Below are 12,885 nucleotides of genomic sequence, written 5' to 3'. Positions count from 1 at the left end.
CAAAACTTAGTCTTCTGGTTGCTGCTGAGTTGAGTTTACAGAAGAAAGAAAATCACACCCCCTGCACCTGGCAACCTCCCATTTTTTGTATGATGACCCCAACAAATTCAGTGTTTAAAGATTCTTAAAATAAAAGGAGATTTATCCGCTATTGTGCACACGGAAGTCTCACAACCAGTTTTCCTTGGTATCTCGTCTTAAATCAAGACACAGCAAATAGACATATCTGGTTACTCCTGAGAAGTGTTACCTGGGCGTTCCCTGTAAACCATCCAGCACTGAAAGACTTGAATATGTCTGGATTTCAAATGCATAAAGAGTCCTTCTAGGCGACGGCAGCAATTCCTTGTAGTATTTTGTTTCAATTTTTGTGTGAATTCAAAATGAATAGAAAATCATTTGGACATCTTTTCAGTTAGAGAAACAGTTTACTATTACCAGAGACCCTAATATGTTATTTACCGAAAAAACCACCACCACCACCACACCACATGAAAACAAAACCCCCAAAAAACAAACACAGCGAGTCCCACGAATACATAGGGTTTCTACTTCTGCTGATTCCTAAGACTGAAGGAAGAAGGGGAGATATTGCTGGGGAGAGTGGGAGTAAGAAGAGTTCAGAGTCCTTTATTGCTGAGGGGGAAGACAGTGTAGATATATAACACAGCACAGGTCAACCTGCCTCACCTCCCCAAGTCTCCATAGTCACACCGTGGAGGATGGGACCCAAGGGAGGCAGATAGCACCAGGAGGAGTAGAAATATGAAGCCAGGCTGGCAGTGGAGCCATGCAGAACAAACTGCAGGAAGTTTTCACATTCGTAAGAACTAAGCACAATTTTACGGTTGAGCTTAGTGGCAGCAGTTGTATGTGAAACTAATAAAGGAGATAACAAAGTCAGTGTTTTGTGTTCAGACATGCATTGCATCCACAGGGCCAAGTCCATCTTGTTATTAGTGGCCCTGGCTCCGATGTCAGTTGAGTTGTGCTTGCAGATGCAAAGGTTGAGTTGGGCCCACTTACACTTATCAAACATGCCAAGCTACATCAGGTAAAGCACAAAAATAAGGAGGAAGCAATGACAGGAATTACAATGAGCTACCATAAAATAAATAGCTGAGCAAGGAGCTAAAGCCACAAATCAAGCAGTGTATTGAAATGAGTAAGAGGGTAATGGGCCAGGGCAGGATATGCAGCTATTCTTTTCTCACGGCCTCTGGACCAGTTCATTGACCACATATATATTTTTAACGAGCACAGCATTGGGATAATTGGCCTTCAGTAAGGCCTTTGACACCGTATCCCATAGCATTCTCCTGAAGAAGCCAGCAGCCCATGGCCTGGATGGGTGTACTCTGCGATGGATAAAGAACTGGCTGGAGGGCCGGGCCCAAAGGGTTGTGGTGAACGGTGCCAAATCCAGTTGGCGACCAGTCACAAGTCATGTTCCCCAGGGCTCAGTATTGGGAACAGTTCTGTTTAATCTCTTTATCAATGATCTGGATGAAGGGATTGAGCGCACCCTTAGTGAGTTTGCAGATGACACCAAATTGGGTGTGAGGAATAGTGTGGCCAGCAGGACCAGAGAAGTGATTGTGCCACTGTACTTGGCGCTGGTGAGGCCCCACCTTGAATCCTGTGTTCAGTTTTGGGCCCCTCATCATAAGAAGGACATTGAAGTACTGGAGTTCAGAGGAGGGCAACGAAGCTGGTGAGGGGCCTGGAGCACAAGTCTGATGAGAAGTGGCTGAGGGAACTGGGGCTGTTCAGCCTGGAGAAAAGGCGGCTGAGGGGACACCTTATCGCTGTCTGCAACTACCTGAAAGGAGGTTGTAGCATGGAGAACGTTGGTCTCTTCTTGCAAGTAACAAGCGATAAAACAAGAGGAAACGTCCTCAAGTTGCACCAGGGGATGTTTAGATCGGATATTAGGAAAAAATTCTTCACAGAAAGGGTTGTCAGGCATTGGAACAGGCTGCCCAGGGAAGCGGTTGGAGTCACCATCCCTGGAGGTGTTTAAAAGGAGTTTAGACTTAAAAATCAAACACAGAGAGCGGAAGCTGCAACAATTTGAAGTTTCTGCTCATATAATAACACATACTGTGCTTTGTCTTGCCACAGAAGAAACTCATACTGCTTGACTTACGGAGGAGTTGCAAGTGTTGTTCACTCCAGTCTCTGAAGTTACAACATACTGGTGCTGGGGGATGCTTTGTCACTCAGTACAGGTCAGATCACTGGTAATTAATGATATCCCCTGTAGCTCATCCCAAGCACTGCTTCCAAGATCTCTGGAATTAAAAAGTAGGATTTGCAACTACCGCAACTGAATGCTTCAGCTAAACCTCTAAATTTCTGTCTATGAGAACCTGAAGAAGGACAGGCTCATTGTTATTCAACAACAACCATTTTTTTTGCTTGTACAGTGAATCTTACCTATGGTGGCTGTCAGCAGACAGCCTAACCCTGGTTTTCCCCATCTGAGAGCTTTCACCAGTTCTCTGCCCCACAAACCCTCAGTCTGGCAGCTTTTCTCCCCACTCATCACTTTCTTCAGCAGATAGGCAAGTGCCAAGCAAATGATGAGATATGTCACTAGTCCACAGAAAGGGTGCTGCTGGAAGAGACTCATGTAAAATGTTTAGGTCCATGTCAATTAAGACTTAGGTCTTGATACTATGTTAAAACACAGTAAATTATAAGAAAAAAAAAAAAAACTTCAATGAGCATTTCAGATGTTTCTCACATGATTTGGATATTGGTATCACACAGACAGAAATTTAAAGGCAGGGAGAGGTGCATCACACTGACGGGGATTGGAGACATGGTGGCAGAAAGCAGGTAGGAAGCATCTGCACATGGAACATCTGTTTCTGGGTTTTTTTCCAGATTCAGAGCGGAGGCGTATTCCAGCCTGTTCCAAGATGCAGCGAAGCAGAGCTCTTCATCGAGGCTTTGGCCAGGTCATCACTGATACTGTCACTGTTGCTCGCTTTCTTGCTGTATCCTGTTGAGCAGCCCTTCAGCAGCCCTGAAATTTCATGTATGAACCTTGGCGATGGGCTCTGCATCCTTCAGGAAGATCTGAAAGGTCTCAGTTCCTTCCCATCAAGGAGCTGCCTAGGGAGGTACTAAAAACTGTGCTGAAGAAAAGGAAATAAATGTAGACAGAGTTACACTTAGGGACAACTAAGATTATCCAGAGCAATCTCCCCATCACACCTTCTAGGGGTGGTGACCACAGATCTCTGACTCCTTGTCTCTTAAGCATTTGGTAACTTTTGCCTCACTGAACTGAAAGGGCCTCATCACCAGCTGTATCAAGCACAGCAAAAAAAGACAATCTCTCATTCTGTATTTAGATCTACATTGTTCTGAGATAGTCCATGAACTTATTTTTGTGATTCTACCATCTTGAAGCAAACTTGCACACTGAGCAAAGTTTTTGATTAATTATAACAATGAATTTGACTCTGCTTGCAATTGAAGGGAGATCCATTTATTTTGGCACAAATTCTGCTTGCATATGATTAAGTCCTCATTTTTCATTTAAGGCTCAGGATTTAATATCTAACCTTTCAAAGTCATGACCATAGTTTTATACTAAGTGAATTTCATGCATTTCAAAATTATAGTAGAATTCTTATGAAAAATACTTATTACATTCACATGAATGCCAATATGGTTAATAATGACTAAAGTTTTGCAGTGAAGAATAAAGAGCTGTTTATGTTTTACCATTAAGGATGGAATGCTGTCATCTGGAGCTGACACAAATATCACTAAAAGAGAGAAAGAGAAGAATTGCTGTGTGTACTTGACATTAGGAGCTGTGATAAGTACTTGAGGAAGTTGTTACATCATTAGAAATTAAAGCATTGCTCTTTTCTCAATTTTTTTGTATTATGTCTTACCCACTTTGTCACAGTATTTCTACAAAGAGGTTTTAAAGAAATTGTTAAAATACAGTACAATGCTTGTATCTGCCTGTCCATAATTCACTTCTGTACTAGTCTTGTTTGGTTTTGGTTGTGGGTTTTTTGTTTGCTTTGTTTTGTTTGTTTGTTTTGTCCAGGGGAGCATCATTCAGTTGTTTGTGTTGATAGCAAACAAACTCAGAACAGAGCATGAGCAGAAAATCATTTCCCTATCCTGTATTAGGTATATCAGATGGATTCCTAGCTCATACATGTTAAACCTGAACTCAGCTGGGGTCTTATTTTCCATTATCTCAAAATATTTCCTCTTCCACTTTAAGGTGATGGGAAGCCCATTTCATTAAAGTGTTTCCACCACTTCACGAGTTAGCTTTAGAGCTCTGCCCCATGCCTTATTTCATGGAACAGACATATCTTACCAAGTCTGTGTTTCTAATAACATGTCCTCTGAATACTGGGCTCTTAGATGATTTTCCTAAGTGGGGGCACAAAGGCCAAGATATTAAAATCAACAATTAGGTGAAAAATATTCATCACAGTATTTTAAGGTTTTAAACTTTAGTGTCTCAGAGTTATGGTGGCACTTTCAACAGATTTATGTTTCATCATGTGTGTGTAAATTGCAAGTATATATACTTACGGGAAGACATGGCATTCTGAATAGCTTGGGTATGTAACTCACTGCCCTGCAAGGAGGAACTTTGCAGTAGCTACGGAAGGAAAAGGCAGAAGCTTTATAAATTTAGTGAGGAGAGGTCAGAATAAATCCCTAAAGAATCTAAATTGGTTTAATTTCAGCTTTCTTCCTCTCAGGATGTAAATTATACTTTCTTGCAATTCATCTGGGAGCAGGCCTGTCATTTCTATTTGAAGCAGAGAAAGAATAAGCCTTCAATAAAAATAATTTACTTTTTTGAGCCATACTGGCAAGAAGGGAAGTGTTAGTTCTAATAGCCCCTCCTGGTCCATCTCCTCAGTGAGAAGGTAGAAAGGGAAGGGCTTTTTGCACCTGAAGCAGTTGAGCTTGGATGCAGCATCCCTGGAAGGAGATCACTCTCCAAGCACCTGTAGACACCAGGCTTTGGAAAAACAGGGATACTCAGCCCACACGTGGTTCTCCAGCTACCTGCTTTCATGTGCCACAGCCCTGCCCAGCTCTGGTGTGGTTGCCCAGCCCTGACATACCCAGTAAAGCTCTCAAGGATCATGAGCTTGTCTTTAATCTGCTAAACAGACTCGCACGTTTTTTATTAGATTTGAAATGCACTTTTCATTAGGAACCTGCCATGGTCAAGGGGAGCTGTTCCAGTTCTGTGGACACTTCCTACTACTAAATGGTTCATCACCACTATGATGGGCAGGCGGGGCCATGTAATTACACCAGGCAGCTTTACACCTACAGTGCCTCCAGAAGTCTGTGTAGTTGTAGGAGAGAAACACATACATGTACTTGAGTGTTAAATTCCTCATCTGTGAAAGGGAAGTTCACTGTAAGTCCATACACTCATAAATTTCTCTTAAGCTTCTATTTGTAGGACAAATGAGGTGCCATGACATGCACATCTCTTGAATCAGTTTGGTTTAGAATTTCTACAAGTTGAGTTTCATTAGAAAAGGAATCAAAACATCCCAGAGCATGAGCAGGGATTACCCTAGAAACAGCATGGTCCTCAAGCAGCTGCCCATTACTAATCAGCAATGAGAAGGGTTTGCCTGAAATCCCAGCCTGGTCAGGTACCAACCACGTACGTTCCTCTGCAACAAGATCTCTCCACCTGCTTGTCATCCTTTTGGGACACAGGTGGCCTGCAACCCACAGCAGTAAGCTCTTCTCAAATAGGATGGCAGCTCCTTCTTAAATAATTCCCAGCAGCTGAAGGTAGGGAGAGGGGAAAGATTTGTACCTTTGCATTCTCTCTGTCTTAACAGGACTTTGCAGCAAAACAAATGCAGAAGCCTGACCAGGAACCAAAGGTACTACTCGACTTCACGGGTGTGTATTTTGCTAATCCTATCCGCTTACTTTCCTTGTATTGAGCAGGGCAGGATAGCTTTCTGGGTGGGACAGGATGCGTCCAAGAATTATAAACTTGGGCTAGTTGTTTAATTAGTCAGGTCATCAGTCATCTGACAGCATTGATTGAGAGAACTGAGTCACAGCCAAACTTCCACACTGGGTTGCAAAGCACTGATTATTATACTGTAAACAAGAACTGAGCACCACGCGTGTGATGAATACCAGAGTATTAACTGCATTCCTCTGCTTAGGGCTCACAGTTCTTACAAAGATTGTTTTCTGAAAAAAAAAAAAAAAACAACCAAAAAACCCAACAAAACTAAACACAACAGAACACCAACTCTAAGACTTGCAATGTCTACTAGAGATAAGAGCACTGGATAATTTTGAGATTTCATGACTGCTGGGTTGTTTTATTGGAAAATAAAACCTTCCTTCAGCCACTAATAAGAATGAAGTATTTATATTTAATAACGTTTAAGTGGTAGTGAAGAATACTGAGTCTTAAATTGAGACTTCAGCTCCTAATTGGCCTTCTCAAACTATATGAGACCATTTATATGCTGAAGAAAGTCACTGCAGTACCTACCCATCTGTATAACCCTCCATCTCTATTTTGTTTGTCTGAATTATAATGGAGATTTACAGGAATCTGTGGTCTGCAGAATATATTTGTTTAATACATAATTGCCATGTATCAGCAGGAGTTCTACCCTGAAGAGGCCTAAACAACCTGTACAGATAAATATTCTGGATGGCACTTTCTTTTCCACCTGACAAATTATTCTCCTGCTTTGGTTCATGAAACAGGACAGAGCAAGGAAGACCAGGAGGTCTTTTGTGAGGTAGCAGAAAGTAGCTAGCCAATTTAGTTCTCTGTCATATAGCTGCTTTAAAAAACAAGTGTTAAACCTTTTTTTTTGGTGAGGACACATATGTAAAACAAGTTTTATACTGACAATGGTACAATGTTTTACAAGACTGCTGGGAAAATAAATGGAAAGATGGAAAAAGGAGGTTTGATACAGGTGGCTTACTGCAGCAGCCACTTTTATTTTATTTCTCAGGTAGCCTCTGAGGACTTGTTTAATCAATAACAGTATTGCATTTGATCACTGTATTCCATCCTTTTAAATACTGAAATAATAAGAGATAGCTCCCACAAAAGTGCCTTAACAGGTGTTGAACAGGTAAGCCTTGAGTTCTGCTGCACTTTCTGAATATAAGCTTCCTTCCTAGTGTTTCTCAAATGGTACTCATCTGATAAGGAGGTATATGTGACTGTAAGAAACAAACATGTTTGTATACGACATGTATATGTGTATATACATGTATATGTGTATGTATGTATATGTATATATGTGTATACGTATGTATAAATAGTAAAATAACATTATTTTTTCTTTACCTTCCGAATTCTGATATATTTCTTTTTCAGGTGGGCTCCATGGAAGTGAACAGTTCTGGCAGAGATCTTCTGATAACTTTGTTCTTAACAAGCTTTCTTGTTTTCGTAGAGGTCTGTTTGAAGTATCTCATTTTACTAAGAAATTGCTTCAGGGATGGAAGGTCACATTGTTGGATTTTTTTTTCATTTTACTAGCTAGTCATATGCTACTTTACCGTAGTAACAAGGTTAAGGCACTGGCATAAAATATAATTGCAGAATGTTCTCTGTTTTGGGAAAAATAAAGATTCTTTCGGATTGCTATACTGACTGTCAGGGCTTGCGCACCAACATTTTTGCCATGACATCTGATCCTAGAGTATAAATTCATGTATTTGTCAGTGCTGCTCTGCAAAAGATACATTCATCTCGAACACTAAAATGTACTGGAGACTGCTGAAGAATAGACTGATTTAGAGTCCCAAGACAGCTTTCATATGATGCATAACTCCTATGAACCAGCAAGGTCGTAGGTCTTTTAAGCCCATACTAAATCACATACAAATACAAGATGATGAACACACTAAGGAGGTTAAATCTTCACTTTTTACATACCCTTGAGCATATGGTAGCAAAGCGTTTCACTAACCTAAGAAAAACATGGTGGTCAAGTTGTGATTCACGAAGGGAGTAACTGATTTGGAGTGAAAAATCATGAATTTGTGACTAAAGAATAGTTCAGGCATATTTAAAAAAATTTACAACAAAACTATACTTATTTTTGCCTAGAGTTTTGAGACTATCTTCATAATTTTGCCAGGGGTTATGAATATTTTGTGATCCTAATAATTAAAGATGTTAGTATTTCCTCCAATTGAACATTATTGCTATTACAAAAATGTTCTTAGAGAGTTAAAATACAGATATGGGGTGGGATGTAAATGCCTAAGCACATCTGTTTAGTGCTATTTTTCAATGCCCATCAAGATGCTGTATAGAGTGGGTCAGCTATAGGTCCTTTGTCACATCTGCCAAGTCTACATAGGCACTTCAGACACAGAGAGCGTAAAAAATGACAATAGGTGACTACGCTAGGCTCCTGAATAGTCCTCTGGGATTATTCTTTCCTGGAAAGAAATGTGGCAGAAGTAATGAGCAGACTAAAACTAAAAACAAGTTGCAAAGTTTGCACACTAAAAAAATGTAGTGCACGGCAAGCTTACCCCGTGTCAATCCCACCACTCCAATGCATAAAATATGACGATGATGTAATTTGGATGAAAATCACCACACCTTTTCATTTCAGATAAATTCTTAAATGGAATAGTATTGTGGAAGCAAAAACCTGGCTAAACAAAGTGCTTGGGTACTTAAGTAATCCCACTACAGAGAAATAGGACTGCTTGTGTGCTCCAAGATAAGCGTATTCTTAAATGCTACATTAAGCTGAAGCCAAAAAAAATAGGTATCGAACAGAGAGAAGAAAGACGAGTTAGTGGAAATGTAGAGTAAGAGGGGAAACCAGTGCAAGAAAGTGAAAGCACAAAAGTGGGGCCAATCAGCAGGGGTGAGGACAGAGGAAAGAACCTGAAACTATTTTCTGAGAAAGAAAAAATGAGGTCTTTTTAGTTAATTCTCAGCATTTATTGTTATGGGTATATGTTCAAGTGGAAAGAGTTTTAAGCAAACGGAAGGCAGCATTTGCTGAATGTTAATATTGCAGTAAGCGTTATCAGGTTTTCTTTGAGGTAGTTCATCATATGGGTTACATTTACTCCATTAATGAGCTGCAATACCATAGCATCTGTGGAGTCCAAATAAAATAGGGTATCTCAAATCAACTAAGAAACTGAGATGCCCTGTCGGGGAAGAAGGAAAAAAAAAGAAAGCTTAACTAACAAGGCAAATTATACATTTTATAGTAAATACACTTATGAATTGCAAGCTGCTATGTTCACTCTAGAAAAAAAAAAAAGTTACAGATTTATCAAGTATGACTTCACATCAAACACTTCCTTCAGCTTGTAGTTACTGCTGCTAATGTAGTTTGTTCTGAGTATCACAGTAGAACCTGCATATTCTCACTGTCTTGGTCCTTGTCTTTACAATCAGGGAGCTGAACCACGCAAAGGCACGGTGTACTCACATGTACCTTAGTGGTAAAGCTGTGTTCAGAAATTCCTGCCTCCTTTTCCAGCCAACTTCCCCTCCACCCCTGCTGTTCCCCACCTATCAATTGTTCCTTACAAGAAAACTCCTTGTAAGGCTGTTTTCTAAACCAGATACACTAAATGATGCCTTTAGCATTCACAAACTTGCTAGAGGACAGGTAGCAAAGCAATAGAAGGAATGTTGCATGGAGAAGAAAATTCAGATTAAAATGCACCATATAGTCATGGTGTATCATTCAACCAGCTGGGCTAAATGTCAAAGTGACTGACACTTAACTCATGCAAAACTCCCACAGACTGGAATAAGAGTGATGCATAAATAGTGACTTCAGGATCAAGTCTGTTCCAGGGAGATACTGAACACTCTTCTACGCCCATCAGCATCCAAGAATCTGCCCCAAATCCTGTGTTCTGCACAGCACCAAAAACTGTAAAATTCTCATTTTGTCCCATTACTGAAACAAAATCTTTGGTTTATTTCCCTATAAGAATATATGTATGTTTTTCACGGTTTTAAGGATAATTTAACTGCTAGAGAACAACAAATACAAATCCCTTGAGGTTTTGTGTAATGAAGAAAAAAAATATTCCAATGAGATGATCACAAAGAGGCTGAAATGCTGTTGGCCAGAGATTGAATGGCTACAAACAGTGCAACCAATGTCCCTAAATCTGCTTTTCTTCTGACTAATAAATGGTGTAAATAAAAGAGGAATTCTATACAGGTTTTCATCCTGGACTAGTCTTACCACAACTCATTCAGAATTAACATCTTCTGGACTGACAAAAAGGCTCTGCCATTAAACTATAATAATTAGACACATTAAACACATTAAAGATGACGCAATATTTGGGTGTGCAGCTATGCAGTCCACATGAAGGCCACACTTAGCTGTTTGTCTCAAGTAACACTCCTTAACCTAATGCAAATCAATAATTTGAAACATTTCCATGCTGTTTCTAGGAGGACCTTTCTCTAAAGTTTTTCATTCCTGCAAAAGTAGAAGAGACTTTTGCACAATTTTTTATATTGTCAGACAGAAACATCAATAAAATTAAGAAATATTTTTATTCTACTATATTTAAAGCTAAAGCAGCCTCTTGTATTTCAGGGATAGACACCAACAGATTTCAACGCGCTCTGAAGTTGATTCCATCACCTGCAATCTGAATCATCACGTGCCATGGAAAGTGTGGAAATATGCACACAAAAAAAGAGAAACTTTTGCCTTCCACCATTATCCGCGCTTGATGTGACATGTACCTCTGCCACTTTCTTTAGACTTATCTACTCCACCACAGAATAAAGTGAACTGCTACATATGATTTAGAACAGGAGGCAATAGTTTTAGTAAAACCCTTTCTCCTCAGCTTCTGTGAAAAATAGAGTTGAGTTTCTCGTGTAAGCTGAAGAGTTACACAGTTTTAGGATCTTGCCGGTGCAACAGCGTGTTCATCACTGTGAGCTTCAGTGGAGCGCACAGACTCACTGGAGCAAAGCATGGGGCTGTGTTTAACAAGTAGCTGTAATTCCCTGGTCCGCTGGTTCAACAAATTAAGGCATGCTCATTGGAAGAAAAATCATCTAGATTTGTCAGAAATATCTATAGTCTTTGTTCTGCAAAACCTGCACCATTATCACATAACCCTGAGCTTCTCTCTTTGAATAGATTAATCTTTTTCTGTAACTTTTTTGGATAACATTTCCCTGCATATGTGGTGTCAGCCAACTGTACTTTTTTTTTTTTTAGAATCTCAAGAATCTCAAAGTGTAAGCAAATGCTTCAGTTCTCATACGAACCTGGGTTCTTACTTTCTTCATAAGGGGTGCAGCCTACAAAATATTTTCTGCTGGTTTTCATAATTACTCCTTACTGTCGGTGCTCTTTGTAAACACTTTGACAGCAGCTCTCACTTCACACCTGGATGTCTCAGGAGCAGCAACCTGCCAGCTCTGTCTCCAGCAGAATAAAAATGTGTAGTCAGTTTTCATGAACTCACACAGCATTTCATGCATAACTCCCTGAAAGGACTTCGTCTGCTTTTGGGTTTCACCCCAGCTTACACTGCTTCAAAGGAATTTCACCTCTCACACCCCTTAGGGGTTGCAGCCATGTTCACAAACTCCAACTAGCCCCAGTCCCAGTCTCCCCAGTCCCATAAGAGTGCTGGAGGGCAGAGTGGCAGCCAGTGAGTGCTGATGGTCCCTCAAATTCTTTGCCTTTCTCATTTCTTGCATCTACCATCTCTTTGCTAAAATTTTCAAGGCTTATCATCACAGCACTGCCAGCAGTCATCTTCTGCGCTTCGAGGTTTTTGTCTGTTGTTGCTGTTTCTCAGTGTACCCACCTTGTTCTGCTGACTTTGGGGTACCGTGAGGTCTTTTGCCTCTGCGTTGCCCTTTTCCACATGACAGGTAGGATTTCTAGAGAAGGCTGGGCATACTAGAAGGTTGGCAGTCTGTGCTGTCTGCCTGTTTGTCCAGCAGTTTTGGGAGGGACCACATCTGTCTGTGCCTATGCTCCCCACAGCAAAGCCAGCCCTGGGCACAGGGCTGCTTTCTAGGAACCTTTGTTTCTTGTGAGGCTGTTTTATCACTAACTCAAAACCAAAGAGACGGTGAATTAACATTTTTAAAGGTATATTGAAACCAGGAAAAAAAATTATTTCTGTATTGGCATCTGTTCACTTCAAAAACGAAGAAATGGAACTTCATGTAAAGAAGAAAATATTTTGTTTCCATTTGAATGAACATATTCTTTTAAGTATCTTTCTTTGAGGAAATAATCATGGTTGTAATCAACATATGCAGCCCTCAATTCAGTTTTCAGAGATTTGCTGAACATTTGTGGAGAAATATTCGATCTCCAGTCTGCAACAGAATAGCTGTTTAACCTTAGCGCAACACTTCCTCTGCTAGCCCTTATAGCAGTGACATTACATGTGACATTAATTTTGAGGAAGAAAAAAAAATGGTCTTGTGGTCGAGATACAGGGCAAGGAGAAGAAGCCGAGCGCCTCAGTCCTATTCTCGGCCCCACCGCAGGTTTCCTGTGCAGTCTGAGGTGACATAACCTCTCTCTGCCTCCATCTCTTCCTCAGTAAACTCTGTCTGGGTTATTACAGACACCTTTATCTCTGCAACTGGGGAGGACCTGCTCAGGGCAAGGCAAACAAAACCTCGGCTGCTTTAGGTTTGAAGCCCCCACTTCTGGGGTTTTTTTGGCACTTGGAGGCACAGCTCAAACTGTCCGGCAAACCTCCCAGCAAGGGGAAGCTGAAAGCTGGATCAGTAGCCCGGAAGATAAGGACGGCTGATATTTTGCAACTGATTCTTCTCTCAAACAAAGATGGAAAGCTGAAGCCTTG

The sequence above is a fragment of the Caloenas nicobarica genome, chromosome 4, assembly GCF_036013445.1.
Source record: "Caloenas nicobarica isolate bCalNic1 chromosome 4, bCalNic1.hap1, whole genome shotgun sequence".
NCBI lineage: Eukaryota > Metazoa > Chordata > Aves > Columbiformes > Columbidae > Caloenas > Caloenas nicobarica.
The sequence above is the reverse complement of the archived record's forward strand: the minus strand, read 5'-3'. Positions refer to the sequence as shown.